This window comes from Oncorhynchus keta, chromosome 29 (assembly GCF_023373465.1).
Source record: "Oncorhynchus keta strain PuntledgeMale-10-30-2019 chromosome 29, Oket_V2, whole genome shotgun sequence".
NCBI classification, from domain to species: domain Eukaryota; kingdom Metazoa; phylum Chordata; class Actinopteri; order Salmoniformes; family Salmonidae; genus Oncorhynchus; species Oncorhynchus keta.
In genome coordinates this window covers 27,305,199-27,312,465 of record NC_068449.1, presented here as the reverse complement: position 1 = coordinate 27,312,465, position 7,267 = coordinate 27,305,199, and the positions used below count along the sequence as shown (strand labels likewise).

The 7,267-nt window shown below is 47.9% G+C and overlaps 1 long non-coding RNA gene across 3 annotated transcripts; it reads left to right on the top strand.

The window, feature by feature from the left end:
* The first annotated feature begins 577 nt into the window (after positions 1-577).
* On the top strand, positions 578-1,899 carry LOC127913420 (uncharacterized). Of its 3 annotated transcripts, XR_008085530.1 has the most exons (4): positions 591-792; positions 938-1,343; positions 1,402-1,459; positions 1,750-1,899. It is a non-coding gene; the product is annotated as an uncharacterized LOC127913420 (long non-coding RNA). The 3 variants fall into 3 exon arrangements; XR_008085529.1 differs by lacking the exon at positions 1,750-1,899 and having other exon boundaries at positions 578-792; positions 1,402-1,678; XR_008085528.1 differs by lacking the exon at positions 1,750-1,899 and having other exon boundaries at positions 1,083-1,343; positions 1,402-1,678.
* The last annotated feature ends 5,368 nt before the right edge of the window (positions 1,900-7,267 follow it).

The window sequence follows — 7,267 nt, the reverse complement described above, 5'->3', positions numbered from 1 at the left end:
CTGCGAAACAGTCGATAGCGCGCTGGACTTCGGGCAAGAAGGTCGAGACTTCGAGGCCTGCTCCCTGCTGTTTCATTACAATACTTACCAAACAACTTACCAACTTCACAGCCAATGTCTGCAAGAAAACACATCTTTATACAAATTAAAACAATATTATAACAGGTTATTAAGGCTATTTACAATAACATACAATATACTACAAGATGCAATATAGTAAAATACCTACCGTCTTGAGGTGGGGTGGCCCATTCAAGCAGTGAAAACGAGGGTGGGAAAACATCAGACAAAACAGATGACGGATGATGGACAGACGCATCTCCTGCACCGGGACACCTCCTTACCTTCTCTCACGTCTTAACTGCTTAATGTTACCTTGAATTGTTAATATCTCTGCCCCCCTACGAATGTTGCGCCTCTTGTCTAGATCAGTGGTGCCTTCAGCCTCTTGACGAGATCAGTGGTGCTTTCAGGTTCTTGTCGAAGTCAGTGGTGCTTTCAGGTTCTTGTCGAAGTCAGTGGTGCCTTCAGCCTCTTGTCGAGTTCAGTGGTGCCTTCAGCCTCTTGTCGAAGTCAGTGGTGCCTTCAGGTTCTTGTCGAAGTCAGTGGTGCCTTCAGGTTCTTGTCGAAGTCAGTGGTGCCTTCAGGTTCTTGTCGAAGTCAGTGGTGCCTTCAGGTTCTTGTCGAAGTCAGTGGTGCCTTCAGGTTCTTGTCGAAGTCAGTGGTGCCTTCAGGTTCTTGTCGAAGTCAGTGGTGCCTTCAGGTTCTTGTCGAAGTCAGTGGTGCCTTCAGGTTCTTGTCGAGGTCAGTGGTGCCTTCAGCCTCTTGTCGAGGTCAGTGGTGCCTTCAGCCTCTTGTCGAAGTCAGTGGTGCCTTCAGGTTCTTGTCAAAGTCAGTGGTGCCTTCAGGTTCTTGTCAAAGTCAGTGGTGCCTTCAGCCTCTTGTCGAGGTCAGTGGTGCCTTCAGCCTCTTGTCGAGGTCAGTGGTGCCTTCAGCCTCTTGTCGAGGTCAGTGGTGCCTTCAGCCTCTTGTCGAAGTCAGTGGTGCCTTCAGCCTCTTGTCGAAGTCAGTGGTGCCTTCAGGTTCTTGTCGAAGTCAGTGGTGCCTTCAGGTTCTTGTCGAAGTCAGTGGTGCCTTCAGGTTCTTGTCGAAGTCAGTGGTGCCTTCAGGTTCTTGTCGAAGTCAGTGGTGCCTTCAGGTTCTTGTCGAAGTCAGTGGTGCCTTCAGGTTCTTGTCGAAGTCAGTGGTGCCTTCAGGTTCTTGTCGAAGTCAGTGGTGCCTTCAGGTTCTTGTCGAAGTCAGTGGTGCCTTCAGGTTCTTGTCGAAGTCAGTGGTGCCTTCAGGTTCTTGTCGAAGTCAGTGGTGCCTTCAGCCTCTTGTCGAAGTCAGTGGTGCCTTCAGGTTCTTGTCGAAGTCAGTGGTGCCTTCAGGTTCTTGTCGAAGTCAGTGGTGCCTTCAGGTTCTTGTCGAAGTCAGTGGTGCCTTCAGCCTCTTGTCGAAGTCAGTGGTGCCTTCAGGTTCTTGTCGAAGACAGTGGTGCCTTCAGGTTCTTGTCGAAGTCAGTGGTGCCTTCAGGTTCTTGTCGAAGTCAGTGGTGCCTTCAGCCTCTTGTCGAAGTCAGTGGTGCCTTCAGCCTCTTGTCGAAGTCAGTGGTGCCTTCAGCCTTTTGTCGAAGTCAGTGGTGCCTTCAGCCTCTTGTCGAAGTCAGTGGTGCCTTCAGGTTCTTGTCGAAGTCAGTGATGCCTTCAGGTTCTTGTCGAAGTCAGTGGTGCCTTCAGCCTCTTGTCGAGGTCAGTGGTGCCTTCAGCCTCTTGTCGAGGTCAGTGGTGCCTTCAGCCTCTTGTCGAAGTCAGTGGTGCCTTCAGCCTCTTGTCGAAGTCAGTGGTGCCTTCAGCCTCTTGTCGAAGTCAGTGGTGCCTTCAGCCTTTTGTCGAGTTCAGTGGTGCCTTCAGGCTCTTGTCGAGATCAGTGGTGCCTTCAGCCTCTTGTCGAGATCAGTGGTGCCTTCAGGCTCTTGTCGAGATCAGTGGTGCCTTCAGCCTCTTGTCGAGTTCAGTGGTGCCTTCAGGCTCTTGTCGAGTACAGTATGTCGTCGAAGGATACCAATAAAGTGCATGTTACATAAAAGCAGAAAGCAGCTACAATAACAGTTAGCTAGCTAACTTAGATAATGTTAGCTCAATAAAACTGTCTGGCTGAGGTAAATAATTAGCTAGCAATGTCAATAGAAAATCAATCTAAAACAGCTTAAATTATTTTCTTAAAAAATACCAGCATAGAAATGGACACTTTGGTTCATTATGTAATCCGGTCAGAATGTTGCAGGTTCTAGCAACAGCCCCAGCAAGAGAAGCTAAAACTCTTCGATTCCCATAGTGACAGTAGAGGGGGACACTATTTGGCATGACAGGACCCCCAGATACACTAAATGACCAAAGGTTTGTGGACACCTGCTTGTCGAACAACTCTTTCCAAAATCATGGGCATTCATATAGAGTTGGTCCCCCCTTTGCTGCTACAACAGCCTCCACTCTTCTGGGAAGGCTTTCCACTAATGTTGGAACATTGCTGCGGGGACTTGCTTCCATTCAGCCTACCACTTTGAGGCTGAGCCGTTGTTGCTCCTAGACATTTCCACTTCACAATAACAGCACATACTTGACCTAGGGAGCTCTAGCAGGGCAGAAATTTGGCTTCATGACAAAAGCTGTAGAATTGCAGTGCAACCTCCTTCCTTTGAACATGACCCCCCCGCCCCCGCTCCGAGGCTGTACATTTTTATGTTGTTGGGAACTGGCTTTGGTCTGGTTTTAACTGCATCACACCTGCGCATATTGTAGCTCCCCCTTAACAGCTGACAGTATAATGTAGTGTAGGTTGCTGTGTGTGTTACCAGGAGGGAAAGAGAGGGATTTGCGGCTGATGGCAACATGGCAGCTCCTTGTAAGACCCTTCTCACTGGTTGAAACAGATGCATTCTGTATAGGGATTTTCCTGGAAGGATATTATGATATCATATTCTAAACATTGATTGACTGAATTGATGCTTAAAACTGAGCTTGGTTAACTCTTGCAGGGAGGCCCGGGTTGTGTGTGTGTGAGTACGTGTGTGTGCGTACTGTATGTGTTGGCTCAGACAGCAGCCCCCCAGTAGCCATAGGAAGCTGCAGTAGAGTAGCTCTCTCCCTGGTCGGGCCCTGCTGCCCTGTTAACACTGAAGACTTAATTACGGTGATCAGGTAATACTGGAGAAAATAGCAGGAATGCTGTCCACATGGCCTTGCTCACAGTAGGATTAGCTGCACGAGCTGCACTGCTCAACATTGGCCAGCTCCCTCTCCCTCCTCCAGAACATCTCTCACAGCTGCTTTTGTCTCGTGCTCCGAAGAGGTGAGGGGGGGACGAGGTGGGGGGCGCAAGAGAAAGAAAAGGAAAAAAGAAAAGAAGACAAAGACTAAGAAAATTAATCTTCTGGGTGCTGGATCTTAATTCGATTTAATGAAGTGGGCTTGAGGTTTGAGAGGCTTTGAGGTCTGAGCGCTTTGACATACACACACACATACACACACACACAGACGGAACTCCCAACTTCTTTAGGTTCCTATTGATCTGTTGGAACAAACCCTATTATGAGCAATTATGTTATTCACCAGCCATGGCAAATCAATCTCTTTGCTTTCATTAGTAGCTAATAAAAGGAGTTAGCAAATCTGTTAAGCTTATCAGTGATGTTTCCGGGATCTTTGAGTGTGAGATCGGAAATCTCTGTTTCCGTGCCGTTAGTGTTCAGAATGCTTTTGTCTCAACTGATGTTTCTCCCCCAGCACTAAAGCTTGTGAAGTACGGGTTTAAGACAAACTGTATTAGAATCAACATCTGTCCATGTTGCTGTCCAATTCTCTGTGGGTATAGTTGATCTTCCAAACAGAGGCCCTTTTGGGATCCTTTTTTTGGGGGGAAAAACCCTGAATTAATGTGTCATGGCTGTTTTCCTATGGGACCTGTGGGATCTGAGCATCTGTAACTTTCTGGGTGTACTGTAGCTCCCAAAGCATTGACACAGACCCTATATGCTGCTGCAAAAAAAGAAAAACAATCACAAAAGAAGGCCCCACTTCAACTGTACCCTCTACCCCACCTCCCCTCCATCTTCCTCGCCCCCAAAAAGAAAACCTCCACCACCACTCCACCATTGGCGGAGAAGCCCATTAATGTGTTCATCTTCTCAACATTTGACAGGTGGAAGTAGAACTTTGGGGTTTACGTTTTAATTATAAAGAATTCCAGATGTGGAAAGGGGCTCATAAATTAGAAGCAGAGCTACTCAAATATCTTCTTTCAAAGGCACCAAGCGGGTCAGCATCTGCTTCTCATTGCACACAATGTTATTAAGGGCCCTGACTAAAGAAAGACCCAAAGTCCCCTGTCTGGCCCCACAATAATTGACACTATTAAATGTGCCTAAACAGATTTAGAGCGTCCAGAAAAGTTACATTTGTCTTGAAATGCGAAGGGAAATGGAAGAGAAGGAGGAACCAAGCACCTAATCTGTTACGTATAAAATATACATTTTTAGAAAAAGGGGAAAAGAAGGGGGGCAGAAAATGCACAAATACAAACAAATTAGCCAGGTGCCTGTGTGTAGGAATGTTGGAAGGAGGTAGGGACAGGAGAAGAGAGGAAGGGAGGGGTTATGGAGGGAGGTTTGAAATGTTGTGTTACCGCTCTCCAGCCAAAAGCATCAGTCACAACAGACCAATCATCTGCTATTCTGGTTCTTTCTGGTGATCTTTTCAAAACACTAATAATGCATGTTCTCTCTTGGATAGTGAGAAGCATTGAGAGGGAAGTGTTTCTCTATTCTCTCCCATGACTGATTCACTGGCCCTTGTTTGGGAGTGTATTCATTTACTAAGGTATTAGAACACTCGGGGGAGGTTCTCTTCTGCACTGTTCAACCAATCCAGTAAATGCGGAGGAGGAGTTAAGATGGAGTGTCGCCTTGTTAACTTCCAAAACCGGAAGTCTCATCTCATCACAGGTTCTCTTTCTATTTCTCATTAAACCGGAACATCCGGTTGTTGGGGACCTGGCAGAGGCTATGGACAGCCATGCTTGAAGCTTTCCCTACCTTCTCATTGGCAGAAAGGAGAAGTAAAAGGGAGGTCCTTGCAGAAGATTGGCTGAGGTGATTCTGTCTGTAGTCTGCGGTTGCCCAGTGGGTGCATAGACGGTGCCGGGGGTTGGGGGGGTTATGGTCAGAGGGCCTCGCTCGGGTCGGTTGAGGGTGTGATGTCTCTCCCCGGCATGGTACCCCAAAAAAAGAAAAAAAAAAGAAAAAAAAGAAACACTCCCCCTTCAAAAAGCAGAGCCGGATCGGCAGAAGTAAAGTGGGCAGGAACTCTCAGGGGTGTGATTGAAAGGGTGAGAAGTTAATTTGGCAGCTTTTCCTTCTCGCTTTGCTAATGTTTCCTCTCAGGACTAAACACCCCTACTTCCCCCCACTCACCCTCCACTTTCCCTCCCTCCAGCCCAGACACCCCACCAATGTCATGGCTCTCTTCTCCCCAATGTGCAGCAGCTTCCAACACTCACCCTTCCCCTCCTCTCTGCATGTCCTGACCTTTACCCCCCTCCCCCTAACCACCCCCCTCCCCAAAAGCACCCTCCGATGCAGCGGTACACATTGACCCGAAACGAAACCTTCTCTCCCCAGGAAACTTCCTGCTCTGAAACACTTTGGCTCAAGTGTGTTTTCTCGTGGGACGTTAGGGGAGCAGGAGGGGGGAGAGGAGTAAGAAGGAGGTGGTGGTGATGTGGTACTTGAGCTAAATGGAGACTATGTTGGTGTATCTTCACGGCCTGTCAATCAGGGACCCCAGGGATTCTGAAGGGGGGAGGGTCTGCTACAGCTCAGGGGAGGATGGAGGGGATGCTGGTGGTATGGGGAGCGTATGGTATGTGTGTGTGTGTGTGTGTGTGTGTGTGTGTGTGTGTGTGTGTGTGTGTGTGTGTGTGTGTGTGTGTGTGTGTGTGTGTGTGTGTGTGTGTGTGTGTGTGTGTGTGTGTGTGTGTGTGTGTGTGTGTGTGTGTGTGTGTGTGTGTGCTGGGTCAGAAGGCCACAAGGTGTCCTTGCTCTCCTCAGTCACCACGTCCAGGATCACTCCCATCAACAGCAACACTTTCCTGAATCAACATGGACCTAAATATGCTCGCACACATTTCTCATTGGCCAGATCCCCACATGGCTCTGTATAGGCCCAGAGTAATCACAATCATAGACTCAAACCCATGAGTCTCACACAAACCTCTCCTTTAGATCACACATAACACACCCACATTGTTTTACTGTCCTGAAGAGGCCACATAAAGACTGACCTCTAGGATCATGGGCATACCTGATTTGAAGTTTGAGGGATGATATGAGAGAATATGGAGACATTAACATGCCATAGAGCCATAGGAAGCAGTCCATCCATGTGCTAGAGTTGAATGACATTCTAGCTTCTCCTTCTGGAGGCTCCTAGCATAATGTCTCCTAGCCTACAGTATAGTGTGAGGGTGGAGTAGCCCCATAGAGTTCCACTGGGGCTGATGTCACTTTGGCTCTTAGTCATTTCTCAGGCAGGAACCAGCCCTGTTACATGTAGCATTAATCAAAAGTTGTTAGCTGAGGCCACTCACTCCATGTGTCTATGATCTCACACACACATGACCTCACTCACACGCACACGCACACACACACACAAGGCACACACACACACGCACACACACGCACACACACGCACACACACACACACACAGCTTTCCGTAAGTATTGTCCCATCCTTGCCCATAAGTGCCATTGGGGTCCCCATCGTGTGAGCAATCCCTTTTAGACAAATTGAGTCCCATCATTCACAGACGGTCTCTTCGGAACAACAGCAGGAATCTCACTCTTTTAGTTTCTGATGTAATTTGATATGACGTGTTGTCATTGCTGAGAGCATCGAGTAGTTACCTCTATCATGGGGCGGCAGGGTAGCCTAGTGGCTAGAGCGTTGGACTAGTAACATGAAGGTTGCAAGTTCAAACCACCAAGCTGACATGGTACAAATCTGTCATTCTGCCCCTGAACAGGCAGTTAACCCACTGTTCCTAGGCTGTCATTGAAAATAAGAATTAGTTCATAACTGACTTGCCTAGTTAAATAAAGGTAAAATAAAAAATACACATTATCAGAGCCTCGGATGCATAGGCTTGGGTTTCCATAGGTGTCCATCTGATG